Raw genomic sequence first — 14,215 nt, forward strand, 5'->3', positions numbered from 1 at the left:
CTTGGCAATGCCAGACCGTTTAGAATTGGTATGATGTTAATACGGAAAGGATTTGATGCTTAAATTGTTTAGTAAATGTATCTTCTGGAAGAGATGTAGGATTATAGTCTTTAAAGAACCTATACAGTCCTTAAGGAAACCCTAAATGCTTTTCACCAGGGTATGAATGTTAAAGCCTAATTTGCCTAATTACATACCTCCCTAAAATTCTCTTTATCGTTCCAACTGCACATGACCATTTCTTCCCCTCCTCTCCTAAAAATGCTGTTAATTGTACTTCTGTGATGTTAATCAGCGGTGGCATCCAAGCCCAGACCTCATTTGTAGCCATCATTTACTTATCTCAGAGAGGTGTTAACACTGCTAGATTGAGAATTTCAGCTGAAATTCAGATTTCTAATGTAAATTAAGCCAGACAGCAGAGATGGAAAAGCTCAATAATTATTAAAAGCTCATTTTAGAAAAACCCAATACCTGAAGTTGGCTATTTGAAATTTAGATCGAGTGACATCACACACCCGGTTAAACGAGATGTGGAACAAATCTCACGTTATATTTTGAACACTTTGCCTGGTTTCATTTTCAATAAATATGGAAAGGAGGCGAGGGTCCCTGCTCCTGTAAGAAGGCTGCTCTTCACTCAACCATGAGAAGAGCAGAAATGGGGCTCCGGCTTTCCAAGGCTGTGTCTCAAAATAACCCAGCACCGCTCTACAGGGCAGGTTTGAGGTCCAGGCGCGTGTGCAAGCAGCTCCACCACCAGCAATGGGTGACAGCAACTCATGCTTTGGAGTTAAGCAGATTCTTAAGACTCTTTGCTAGGAGTAAACCCAAATTTAAAACCGCTGCACGGACGCCTGTGGCAAGTTGCTGCTTGTCTTTATATGGTTTCATCAGAGCTATTTCTGTTCCAGGATGCTATGCACATAATAATTTTTTTATTTTGGAGGAAACAGCTTATTTGATCAATTTGCCCTATTTTTCTGTTCATGAATTTAGTGAGAGGTTTATCATCTGCTTGAGTTTACTAGAAATTACCTGCCAGATATAATTGCAGTAAATAAAATTTGCTCTGGAGCTCAGGCTTGTACTGCTAAAAACAAATGCCTGCAATTACTGCATGTATGGAGCATGAGCTTAACAGAGCAAGATCACAGTCAAGCAATGCAGTTTGTCTGTAAATGCCTCTATTCCCAGATAGCTGGTCACCAAATTCCCTATGGATGTTTTGATAAATGCTGCCTTCCTTTTCCCTGTTCTGCTCTGGAGACAAAGCCATGCCTGTGACACGCAGGGGCATCACAGCTGGCCTCTGCCTCCCCACAGACCCCAGGCTGCTGTTGGGAGCAGGGTGTCAGTCCCCAGGGCTTTGTAAAGTGCTTGGCAGCTGGTTACTTGCTTAATGCCCTTTGTGCTTCCCTCATACAGCAAAGCTCTGATATTTTCCCTTATATTTACTATTTTCTGTAATGTTTTGAACTGTCTGTGGCACGTTGTTAAACCAGGAACCTTCTCAAAGCGTAATGCCTTTTCTACTTTTTGGCAGGTCTGTCTCACATGGATAGGCTTGAAAAATACTCAAGTTCTGCGTGTGCGACCTGACCTGCAGGAAGGGCTGTGTGGCAGAGGCCAGGCTCCAAACACAGATGGCATCCACAAAGCAGCCAGAAATCAGAGGAGAGAGTTGAACTTGCGTTTGAAGGACAGCCAGGCAGCAGCAGGACCGGCACCAGGAAGGTGAGGCTACAGGGAAGAAGTGAAGAAAGATGGGATTTGTGAGACTCAGCCTGCCTGCGTGACTCCAAATGTGCAGATGTGTGCAGGGCACATTCCAGACAGAAATAAAACCAGCAAGCTCATGTGCCATTATGCCAGTTATTCTGCAAACCACTGCAAGAATACATTCATTATTAACAAGTTATTTTAAATAAGGGCCATATAAGTGCACAAAAGCAAGATATAGTAATAAGCATCAGTGAAAATCCAGATTTTCTGGTTAATAAATATATCCAGACATTCTTCACTCTTAAGCCTCCTCACTCTTGCCCATTCCTGTGTTTTGCAACACTATTTTAATGCAGCGGATGGAAGTACTGAAGAGGACCATACACACAAGACACAGCAGAGCACAGGCACTTCAGGGTGCATTTGAGCTGTCCTCCAACTGTTCTTGTACAACTCCATGTGACGAACCTGCTTCAAGGTAACCCGCGTCGTGACCTGAAGAATCAGAGAGCATCCCATCTGCAGATGTAACGACTGGCATTATAAACATCCCACGGGGAGCAGGAGTATGCATGGACAGCATCTGGCCAGTATGGAATGAGCACTGGACCTGCCCTCATCAGAGGGAGCAGCCCAGGACACCACAGCTGATGGCTTCAGTGCCAGGCAGACACCAAGGCAAAGTGAATGGCTTTCTTTTTCTTGTTGGTTTATTGTACCTGCCGGAGCAATAAGCAAAATATGTCTTATTTGCAGCTCTCTCACTGAGTGGTTTTCCTCCTGAGATACCGTGCCCATGTCCCAGATCAGAGACTCCTACTGCCAGGCAGGCAGACACACACGCAACTGCTTTCATCTGCAGAAACACCAAAGCGCCTGTCGCTGTTAACCTACAGGGCCATGGCTTGACACCCAATAACATGATCCTATAAAGTAAATCCTAACTTACTGGGAAAAAAAATAACATGGGATTATTTATCAGACTTTGCTTTTCCTTAGGACTGTGACACCAACTCGTGTGTGGGGAGGCAGAAGTGGATAATGATGAATCTTCTCTTATTAAGGAGAAACTTCATTTTGAGAACATGGCCCTGCATTTATCTCAACACTGTCAAGCAAAATGCACACAAGAGGAGGGCAATTTCCTACAAGTCATGGTCTGCAATTAAACAACAACAAAACTCCCTTTAGTGTTATTTCTAATAAATACTGCTTTTATGTGCTGAACAGAATGACTGGAAAATACTGTGTGTACTTTACTGGCTTCCTAAAGCAAAAGCCTCAATATATATCCCACAGCAAGACACACATCTGAGGTTACATATCTCCACGCCAAGATCGCAATAATGCTTTCTGCATTAAAAAATAATGAGCTTCATCTCATTTGCAGATTCTTAAGAGCACAGAATCCTATGGGCACTTGGCAATACGAATGTACATCTCATAAATAGTAAATGATAACAGAGCTCTCTTACCTTCCCACAGAAACAGGACTGAAAGCTGGGTAGTCCCACAGGGAAACGTATTTCTTTCAGAAAGCTTTCATTTCAGAACAGCTCAAAACCCTGCCCATATAGGCTCGTTTGGGGGAAGAGAGAGGATTAAACTGGATATGTAAAATATTTGTTTCACTACTCCCATCTTGATAAATCCTTCCGGAAATCTAATCCTGTCTTATAATGGGAAAGTGCCAGAGGTCTTGGTAAAACCCAAATCAGTCATTTTTATGGGGAATCTGCACAAATGCCTGTTTCACCAAAGAGCAAATTTGAGAAGCATCTACAATTAAAAATATAGCAGCTCACAGAACTGGGTGTCTAAAGGCAGCTGCAACCAGAGAAATGAGATCTGCAACACAAAACTTTGCCAAAAAAGTAGTCTTCTCCATTTTCCCCCTTTCTTCATAATATACTTGTTCATTTTCTTTCATAATAAAAACTGCACAGAACATATAGTCCCTCATTATGGATGTGTGTGTTCTGCCAAAGCTGTGGTCCAAGGATGAGGTTGCTGCAGTAATGTACCCAAGACATCAAGAATAAATCTATTATTTGATTTTAAAAACACCCCACAACTTTAAAAAAAGGCCTTTAGAATTTAATAGATAGGAAACCTATTAGATTTTACAGGAGCAGGATCTACAGAACCCGCTTTTACAGCCATCCTTTAATTCCTTAGTGAGAGACAAAATTCTCTGTTAAGCTCTACTAAATGCTTTTAAAAATGCACAGGGAAGTCAGCCTTTTCACTTATACCTTCATTCAGACCTAAAAACATACTAAATGTACTTTGCAGACTAGCAGGGTTGGGTGATTAACCGGTCCTGGGCTGGCAGCTCAAAAGCTTTGGGTTCAACTCTCAGTCCTGCCACAACTTCTTATCTTCTTATCTAGCTCTACTTAGAGGTGTTTGCTCACCACAAGCAAGACAGCCTCTGGCTCTCACTATGATGCTGAAATACATACAACAAAGTCACTGATGGAGTGCAAACTGCCCCTATCCCTTTAAATAAAAACTTAAAACCTTAAATAAACTGTAAGCACAGCAGGAGCTGGAGGGGCTGTAGGAAGCTGCAGGAGCCATGGCTGGCCAGGGGCAGAGGAGATCTGGAGTCCACCACAGCAAGCTGTGGCTTGGAGGGCTCCTCCTGCTCCCGGTTTCAGCACTGCAGCCCTTCAGCTCTGTTCCTTGCATTCATTCCTGGAACACTTATCTAAAAGCAGCACATTCTCTTCAATTGACTTTACCTTATGGAAAAAATATCTTTTAAGACTAACAGCTCTTTTTACAGAATACTTGCATTTATTTAGTAAAATAATTGGGAAAATGCTCATACGTTAGGTACAAAGTCATTTCCTAAGGCAGATGTTTTTAAAGTCGGATGAGAACAGCCTGAGAACCTGTCACTCTCCCACAATTCCTACTGAATGTCAGCAATAGCAGAAAAATAAACCATTGTTTCAAATTATTATGGCTGAAAGAACCCATATTTTTGTTGTCAAAGTCTTAAATTGACTCTGCCGTGATGCTCCATATGGTCTCTGCTCTAGATTACAAGATCACATACATTCAAATTTATCCATTTGGGGTTATATCCCTACAGCTGGCATATTGGAAGACCTATGCTCCAGCAAGTGACCAGCTGTGAGCTGCTCTGCCATGAAATCATACGGCATTTTAACATGGTGTGAAAGGAAGAAGGAGGTTCAGAAGGCTTTGCTCTTCTGTGGTTGGTAACATGGGGAAGAGGTTGTGCATGTATTAATAGCCCTGAATTGCATTAATAAATAGCACCAGCCTCGTTTTGTGAAGGAGGAACAGTGGGGAGCAGGAGGGCCAGGTGCCCATGGTGTGCTGGTGTCCTGCAGCACAGGGATGGACCCAGGGTATGCCAGGGTGAGTGTGCAAGGACCAGGCTGTCCTGCTGGAAATGTGATGGGCATGAGATTCAATGCTGAGCAAAGTCCAGGCCTTGTGGAACTGCTGCTGAGTAGATATAAAACTTCTGATTCCAAGAGGAACTGAATTACACTCAGCATGTTGGCAAAGCCTATCAGTCTGATTTCCTTCCTGTGAGAGCAGGAGAGAAATACAGGATTTTGGATCTTTATAATTCAACACTTTCAAACAATTGGGGGTACCTCTAATTACAGCCTGAGACAGTGAAAATGTGGTTGGGTATTTTGCAGGGGTTCTGTCCTTTTTTGCTCGGTGTCAGCCAGGCACGCTGACCTGAAATCCATGTGATTTACTTGGGGAGAAAACTACTGCTGTTACTACACAAATCTTTCATTGACAGCGCTCCATTCACTGCCAAGTTCATCTTTAAAGGTTCCCCTTTCAAAATGCACATGTAAGGTCCATATAAGAAATTCTTATGAAGCATTCCCCCTTCTCCAAACACTGCAATGTCTCACTTCCACTAGAGCTACTTCTCATGCCCTTTAACTAAATCCATTCTCACCCTTGTAGTAGAAACAGTCCCACACAGTGCTGTGATCAGCCTACTTCAGGGCTCCCGGACCTTTCAGTGTAAGAGGATGTAGCTCAGCTGATTAAATCTGTACTACAGACAGGAGGATGCTTTAATGTGAAGATCAAGGAAGCAATCATGCACCTGAAAATGTCTAGATGCCCTCTGGACATTGGAGCTCAATTCTACTGTCTAAGCATGTTTGCAGTGTTTGTGCACAGAAAACGTAATGCACAAAGAAAAGATAAATTAAAGGCTTGAAGTCAGGTGCTGTATAACACACAGTACCCAACTCATATTTATACCCAGGTTGCCACTTGGGTTGTACTTGCTTTGCTATAAACCCAGCCCAGTTCAACTTTTCTGGCTAACTCTAATTAAGTCATTGATATCAAGACAGCACGCGTATCGAGGTTAGCCCAAAGATGTATAATACCTGGCTGAATATTGATGCTGTTATTATTTATGTAGGACACACAGCACTAACATTGACATTTATAATGTGTTTGGAATATTAGACAAACAGAAGGATTTTTTTCCTGCTTAGCATTACATATTATGCATCTGTCCTACACTGTGCCAGCTTGCCCTGCCGCTGGATTTTCACAGTGGTAGGAAATAACAGGGATAAAGAGATTAAAAAGCAATGATTTTCTGTAAAGCCTTACAGGACATGTCTGCTATGATCTCAGCTTACTCGCCGCATCTACACCAGAAAAACACTATCGTAGTAGACAGATTCATGGATTAAATTCAGACAAGTGTGTAAAATAAATATTTTGCTTATAGCTTTTTCACACTTTAGAATATTCTCTGTGATTATAATAGCTTCTGAAGACTCTTTCTGACGAGGTGAACTGCAGTTCAGAAGTTAAAATCAGGGACCTCCCCTGGCTCTGGTGCAATCTAAAGGTCATGACTGAAGTATGGTGTTTAGCAATTCCAAATAATTGTATCCAGACTTCAAACGTGCCGTGCTTTGTCATAGCTGTCACCCAAGGTCAAACTCAATTTAAATTATATTTATATTAGTATTAATAGAGCTACAGTTCAAGCTAAGCCATGCAAAATACAGTTCTCCGACTGCTCCCTGTGCTGCTTCCCAGGCTGCAGGGACTACAACCCTAACAGGCAACAGAGGGAAGTTCAAAGGCTGTGAATCCTCATTTCACAGCAGCACAACAGCTCAACAGCTCAGTTGCAGTCATGCTCGTGTCTGTAATAGACCCAGCACTGGAACCAAAACCTCCTGAATCACAACTCTAGAGAAAAACCACAAGGTCACTCCTCTGTCATCTTCCTCTGTGCTCATCCCTTGCCCATTTACCAAACTCAGGAGCCTGAGACACCAGATGCTGTTTTGTCTGAGCCATGTGGAACCCCTGGTGCACCATCCATCGCTGCACTAATGTGAGCATTAAAAAATGTCACCCATCATATTCACAAGGGAGAAACTCTCTGCCGTGGAGATGAAGCAGCACAGCAATGACAGTGGGTATGTATCACCTACACAGGGACTGCAGATTTTCTATGAAATGCCGTTACTGGCCTTTTTTTACTGTATCTGCTTTACACTTCATACCTATGTGCCTTTCCCATGCATCTTTTTCAGAGTAGTGATGCAACCACAGCACCTCTGCCAGCATCACCCCAGAAGCACTCTTCATTTTGCCATGCAATTTTGAAACGTAAGTGATCTTCTCCGCAGGGACCTCAGAATCACAGTCTGGCTTTGGGGGGAGCTGAATCTCCAGGATTAAGTTAGTTCAGTCAACATATGCTCAACCAAATGCAGTGCAGCATCTTCCGTTCTACCTTGCTCGCCTCCTTTTGTCATAAAGAACATATAGTTTTATACTATACTTGTAATTAAGTCTTTTTAACATTACAACCAGATGGCATCTGAATTTAAAATTATTTCTATTAAAAATAGAACTATCACTGTAGTTACTGTAATAGAATGCTACTCAGCCCCCCAACACACACAAGGTCATAATTTATTAATATAGTGTACAGATCCCAAAACTGCCATTATATCAGTTGATCATGAGTACAAGATTTTTGCTGTGGATCACAGATTCTGTGAGTAAAATGCAGCCTGTAATTTACAGTAGCTTCAGATCCTTCCCACGTTCCCCATGGGTGGGAAGGATCGGGCAACCTGCTTCACGCTTTCCAAGCAGACTGAATGCTCGGTCTTACTAAAAAGTGCCAGACAGACACGTGCAACTTCTTCCTGCAGGATGAGAAGGTGGCATCGGGTTCAGTCTTCCCCACATAACTTGCACAGAGCCAGTTCCTCTGTGTGGGTCGGCTGGGATGCCAGAAAAAACCCTGCCCAGGGCACCCCCGGGGCACCAACTGCTTTTTGCTGTATAGAAACCTATGTCTCTGAGGTAGATGGAGAGCAATAAAGGTGGTTTTGTTGTTTGTTTCTTTTTTAAACATGCCACTGTACAGCAAACATAGTCGAGCTTTTGCATCATTACCCACTTGAACATTCAAAGGTTCCCCTAGGGTTTACATACTGCAGAGGACTTTCATGTATTTTATATTGATTTGAGGAAAAAAAAAACCAAACCAAACCACAATAATTGAGCTGCCATATTCAGATGTTAATACACAGAAATATTGAGTGAAAGAAATATTAGTTTTGGTCAAAAACCATCCCACTGGGGACTTCTCTCTAATAGAACAGGTCTTTAGAGCTACAGATGTCAGCTCAATACCTCATCAGGTCCATGAGTTTCAAAGTTAATTTCACACTAAGCAGGTTTCTAAAAAGCCACAGGAAAGAAAAAAAACACATGTAAAAGAAATACTGAATTCTGTGACATGGCCAAAATACTCTTCATAGAGAACTAGCGGGGAGAAAAGGGGGAAAGAAGGTGGTTTCTAATCTGGGTATACTGAAAGCAGCAGCTGAATTAGGTGGGAAGGAATAGTTATGTTATTTGGTATCACAAGCAACTCTGAAATGGACCCAGAAGTTCTGTCTGCTATGGAGGTGCTGCAGACATGCCTGGCAAACCCAAGTCAGTGGCATCAACTGCAGCTGGACTGAGCTCATGGGCTGCATGTCTATTCATAAGTGCAAACCAGAAGAACTCAGACTTGGTTGAAGTAACTGGAAAGAATGATGGCAGCCTGTTTGTACAGCATAGGCTGTACTACAAGTCCTTTAATGCCTCAGCTGTGAGTCTGGGATGCAAACACAGGTTTGCTTTTGTCCAGTCCCCTGAGCTTGGTCACTGCCACTCACCCAGCTGCGCACAAAGCACCATCAGGGTGCTCCTCTTCCACACTGCTCCTCTGATGCATGCGAAATCTACAGCAGCTCTTCAACTTTGGTATTTCTGCAGAGTGCCAAAACAGGTTTTTCTATGAGAGTCCTTTTGTAATAACTTTATTACTCTGGTAAAGAAGAACTGTATCTCAGACATGCTTAAGACTGCATAAAATGTCAATCTATTCAGGCCCTCAAGTTAGATGATGAGACTCAACCTTTCTCCCAGAGATAGAAACAACTCCTTCACATCCTGTTCATACAGAATTGCAAATTCAGCTCTTCAAGACTTGTGTAAAGCCTACTTCTCTGAAACCTGCATGCTCATGCCTCTCTGCACCAGGACAGTTGAGAGCACCAGGACAGTTGACTGAATACAGGGCATCACTTCTTGTGTCAGAAGTCGCGAACAAATGTTTTTATGGATGTTTATCCATTAGCACATGACAGGAATTCAGTGGACAGGGATTTTGTGCTCTGTGTGCTATCACTTTTACTCTTGGAGTAAATACAAACTATATGCTTGCAACAAAAGTCTTCAATTGTCTTTATGGCACTCCAGCTTTCTAAGAAGCTTTGGGGGGTTCCTAGCAAAGTGATGAAATGAGATTAGAGTCCCTCTTCATGAAACAGTCACACAACAGATCACATGGGAAAAGATACATCAACTGACAGGAAAAGCTTCAGAATTAATAATACATAAGAGAAGGGAGATGGAACAGTGTGTGAAACGACTGACCTGCTTTAAAAACACTGCCCAGTGTCATTTTAGCTCCTTATTATAGAATTCCCTACATGAAGACATCCGGATGCTCTTATCTGACTCCAGATTGACAGTTGTCAATAGAAGGAAGGGTGAATCACAGTAAACTTTGCTACTGAAAAGCTAATTAATCTCTCAGGAAAAAAAAACAACAACTTGCCATTCCAATCAGCAGGTAGAAGGATCCTTCCAGGTCAAAACAAAGACTCAAATTCCTGGGTTTTGTGTAGCAGCACCATGGTGACTGGTGCAATTGCTGTTCACACCGAGTTGCTTTTTGTAGCCCGTATACACGTGATCGCATCCACACTTTTGCACCTGCAATCACTTACACCATTTGTGCATGCAGTTATTATATCTGCATGCATAAATGGGAATGCATTATGCAAATAACCAGTTATTGATGTAATTGGTCACTGGCTTACACAGTTACTGGCAATTTGCATGTGCAGTGCTGGTACCTTTCTGAATAAATCCAGCACACTCATGCAGTTTTGAAAAACACATGCACAGCATCTGAATCACTGGGTGTAAGGAGAACGTAGCAGTGCTTAATGCGGCTGACAGAGTGTCACCTAAGCTAAGAAACCTGGTGACCCAAAATGCAAAGTGTAAAACCTCTGTCTCCACCTGATTCACAAATAAGCCTTCAGCAATAATCATACTTTTCTTCCAAAAATTTCAATTTCATACTGATTAGGAGCTATTACTTGGGACACAAGGCAACAGATTTTCACCTGCCCAGTAGCAAGCCTCTTTTCTTTTTGGTGGTGCCCCTTCTACCTGTCATTCCCACTTTATATCACTTCCCAGTTAATACTTCTTTATGGAAAGGCGCATCAGAGTCCACAGCATAGTTCAGGGCAATGGATTATGCAGACACTCTGGACATTAAGCAGCTTAATGGTAACATGCCTGCTCTGAAGAAAAAAGGCAGTGACATGCATGGCAGGTCACCAAGAGCTGTATTGTTTCATTATTATCCAGCCTAAGTTATTTAGACCCTTTCAAAGGTTTAAAGGCCTGGTTCCCAAAGTGCCAGGCATCGTACAGATACAAAAAAGCACCCTGGACTCTGTCCCAGAGCTGCTGTGTACTGAGGGGGGCAGTAAACAGGGGGAGAGAACACAGGAATGGCAGCAAACATCCTACCTGTTTCACAATACTTCTGGAGATGGAGATGAACCAGGAAAGCAAAGAGAATGGAGGAATAAGGGGATGAAGCCAGAGGGCACAGAAAGAGAGAAGATGAGAACAGAGAGGCAATCAGAAAGAACAATGGCCAGTCCCAACAGTGGGAAATCTCGTATTTTCCTGGGAACTTCTTTTTCAAGGCCATTTGAGGAGTGTCTGGGAGGCTACTCAGCTCTGCCTGAATACTGGTGATGAGAAAGTACTTGCATAGACTGTACCTCAAACAGTCCATGGGAGACGACACAGAAAGGAAAATCCGCTCCCTCTCCCCTTAGTCCAAGAGGTCCTGCAGCAGCTCCTCCTGGAAATGTTGCTACCTTACAAATACCAGGCTGGGGAAAAAAACCTTCTACTACTCTTTACTGCATAAAAACCTTCATTTGCAGTCTCTAGGAATGAAAGACTTTTTAATTTACATCTCAACATTATTCTCATTCCCAGTGTTTTAATGTTGTGAAAACTGCCTAGAAACAAAGACGCCAGCTTAAGACTGTAAAATTTTAATGCTTACTATATTTTGCTTCCTTTTTGTTTGCATGTAGGTTTTAGATCTATCAGATTTATGCCTTTCAAGCTTTTCAATGCAGTCAGAAGGAACTAAACCTTTTTCTTGGGTGTTTTTTTCTTTTAATGAGGCTAGCATTTTCCTAGTAAGTATCATTCTAGAAGCTTGAATTTTAAGAAAGACATGAACTACCAGTCAGTATCCCTACAAAACTATAAGGGTTTGCAGCATTCCCAAAATACTGATCCCACCAGGCAGCCTGATGAGGTGGTCAGTGCAGTGGTGCGGTACTTACATGGCTGTACAGGGCCTTCTATGCCTCACTCTCCCAAACCACCCCACTCCAGATGAGAGTGCACTGTGGAAGATGAACTGTGAGCACTTTGGGACTCCTTAGACCTTGGAGGTCAAAGATGGGGAATGGGATTTAACTACTACAAATAACCACTGTAAGAGAACAAACTTCACAGGACCCATTATCAGAGCTTAGCATATGGCTTGTGTGGTGATGAGTTAATTGTACCTGATACTCTCCTCATGCCAGGCGCTATTCCAAACCAGACAATTTGTAGATGTTTTGCTCTGGCCAACATCTGGGTGCAGCTGTACATCCCCAGTCCTGCAGAGCTGGTTTCTGTGGGGCTGCACCTCTGCTTGCTGGCTGTGTCTGACATCACACGGACAAGTACCAGAAGTTGCAGAGGTCACAGTGCAGTTCCGTGCAGAATGGATGCTCCACAATGAGCCAAGGGGACTGTTTGCCATGGCACAGCCATAACAGCTTTTCAGCACTTTAAATCCACCCACAGAACTTGTCTTATTTGGAAAAAAAGCTAGTATTTCAGAAAGCACAACTTTCTAAAACAATCTCCCCCATCTCATCACACTGTGCCTCATCTCCTCTCCCTCATACACTACAGCCACTGCCAGGCTCAACCCTCCATTTGCACAGCAGACCACTGCCCATGACACCAAACTGCATCTCCTCACTCTGCGCTGCACCAGACAGTTCAGCAAGCCCAGCCCTTCAATCTCCCCAGCAGGGACCCCCTGAATCTCCTGCCCAGCGAAGGAAGGTTGCCCTTCTGTGGTCCCAAGGAGTTTTGAGAGGGGTGATATACATGGGGCCACGAAGGCAGAGGGCTAGCAGCTCAACTACAGCTGAGCCCTCCGTATGCTGCCTCTCCCCTTCACTCCTGGGCACAGCAATCCCATCCCTACCCACAGGCAATGCAAGGTGATGCTCATCACAAAGAGGCACGGCTCTGCACTCGCCAAATGCACGCAGGTGGCAACCACTTGGGGTTCAAAGGTGTGAGCTCTGGTTTAGAAGCTTATTCATGATCATTTCACAAGTTCCTTATGAATCCTGGAAGAGAAAGGGGTCTGTTGTGCATGCAATTTAAAATAGTGAAAGCCTGCAATGGAGACAGCATTGCCTGCAATGACAGACATGTGTTTAGCTGCTCATGAAAATTAAATACAGAAACCACTTTTCCCCTAGCAAGCCTCTTACAAACCTACGGCTCCCTTCTGCTGCTGAAAGCATATAGAACGGCTTCAGCAGCACTCCTGATAAACCCAGACAAGCCCCATGAGCAATGGCATTGTTAGTGTTTGTAAAAAATAAAGCACAGACAGCTTGGTCCCTTCCAACCCAAACTGTTCTATGATTCTCTGATTCCTCACAACACCATTCCCTGTTAAAAAACCACGGGGGGGACGCAGCTTCTAGAGGCTGCTGATTCTTCCTGTCTCTGGGGCAAAAGCAATTTTGGCAGAGAGGTGCAGGATGATTGCATGCCTCTGATACTATGCGAAAGGATAGATCTACTCCACTGAGAAAGTGATAATAAATTCCCTGCCTGAAACAGAAGGACTGAAGCCATACAAAACGCAGCGTATTTTCCAAGAAGCATCCGGTGTTACATTACTTCCACATCAGAAATAAGCGATAGATAGGAAAGTAACACCCGGGCTGAGGAGAACAGACTCTGTAGAAGGAAAAGTGGCTTTCTGGATGACATTGATAAGTTTCTTCAGAAAATTCAATTTCCTTAAATGTGAAAAACTTCACTTTTAATGTTACCCAAATGACCTTTTGGGTTTTCAGAAAAAAAAAAATTCATTGCCTCAGGAGGAAATCTGAAGCATTAACTAAAGATGATATTTGCTACGTATTTAACTTCTTGTTAACTCATAGTAAGGGTCTTCCTCATTAAAAAGTGTTAAACCACTTTCTGAAATCATTTCCTGAGGAGGTATCACTTTGGTATATGCCACGAGGACTGACTTTCATACCTTAACTTCAGCCAGCCTTTGGTGTTAAGTTCAGTCAGAAACTCCTTGTCTAACACAGGCTGCTTGCTCTTAAGTTCTGATGTATCCAACAGAGGATATGTACTCAGAGCACCCTTATTTCTGTAGGCATTGTGCCCTTGTGTGAGTCTGTGGGTGTCATGCTGTGATACCTGAGGGAAGCCCCTGAAGGCAGCATCCAAGTCTTTACGCTGGAGGAATGATACCCTGACACCCTGCTGCAGAACATCTCCATCACAGAGCAGGAATCCAGCCAGTGAATTGGGCAAAGACTGAGCTGAGGACAAGGATATGTAGGGAAATGTGCATGGTGGTAGCTCCAAATGAAGATAACTGAAAAAAAGAGCCAAGACAGAAAACTGGGAGTGAATGGCAAGGTGAATATAGGGGTTACACAGACTGCTTTAAATCCTTGGACTTCAGGCACAAATCACTTTAAGGGTGGAAGTC

General features: G+C 43.2%; 1 long non-coding RNA gene across 1 annotated transcript in view; it reads right to left on the minus strand.

Moving 5' to 3' along the window:
• Window positions 1–12,101, minus strand: part of LOC130606526 (uncharacterized) — a 34,063-nt gene extending 21,962 nt beyond the window's left edge. The window contains exon 1 of the long non-coding RNA XR_008973999.1: window positions 11,970–12,101. This is a non-coding gene — a long non-coding RNA (uncharacterized LOC130606526). The remainder of the gene's footprint in view (window positions 1–11,969) is intronic.
• Between the last annotated feature and the right edge of the window lie 2,114 nt (window positions 12,102–14,215).

Source organism: Pezoporus wallicus, unplaced genomic scaffold (genome assembly GCF_028554395.1).
Source record: "Pezoporus wallicus isolate ANWC-B61680 ecotype Strahan unplaced genomic scaffold, APGP_CSIRO_Pwel_v1 contig_7073, whole genome shotgun sequence".
NCBI classification, from domain to species: domain Eukaryota; kingdom Metazoa; phylum Chordata; class Aves; order Psittaciformes; family Psittacidae; genus Pezoporus; species Pezoporus wallicus.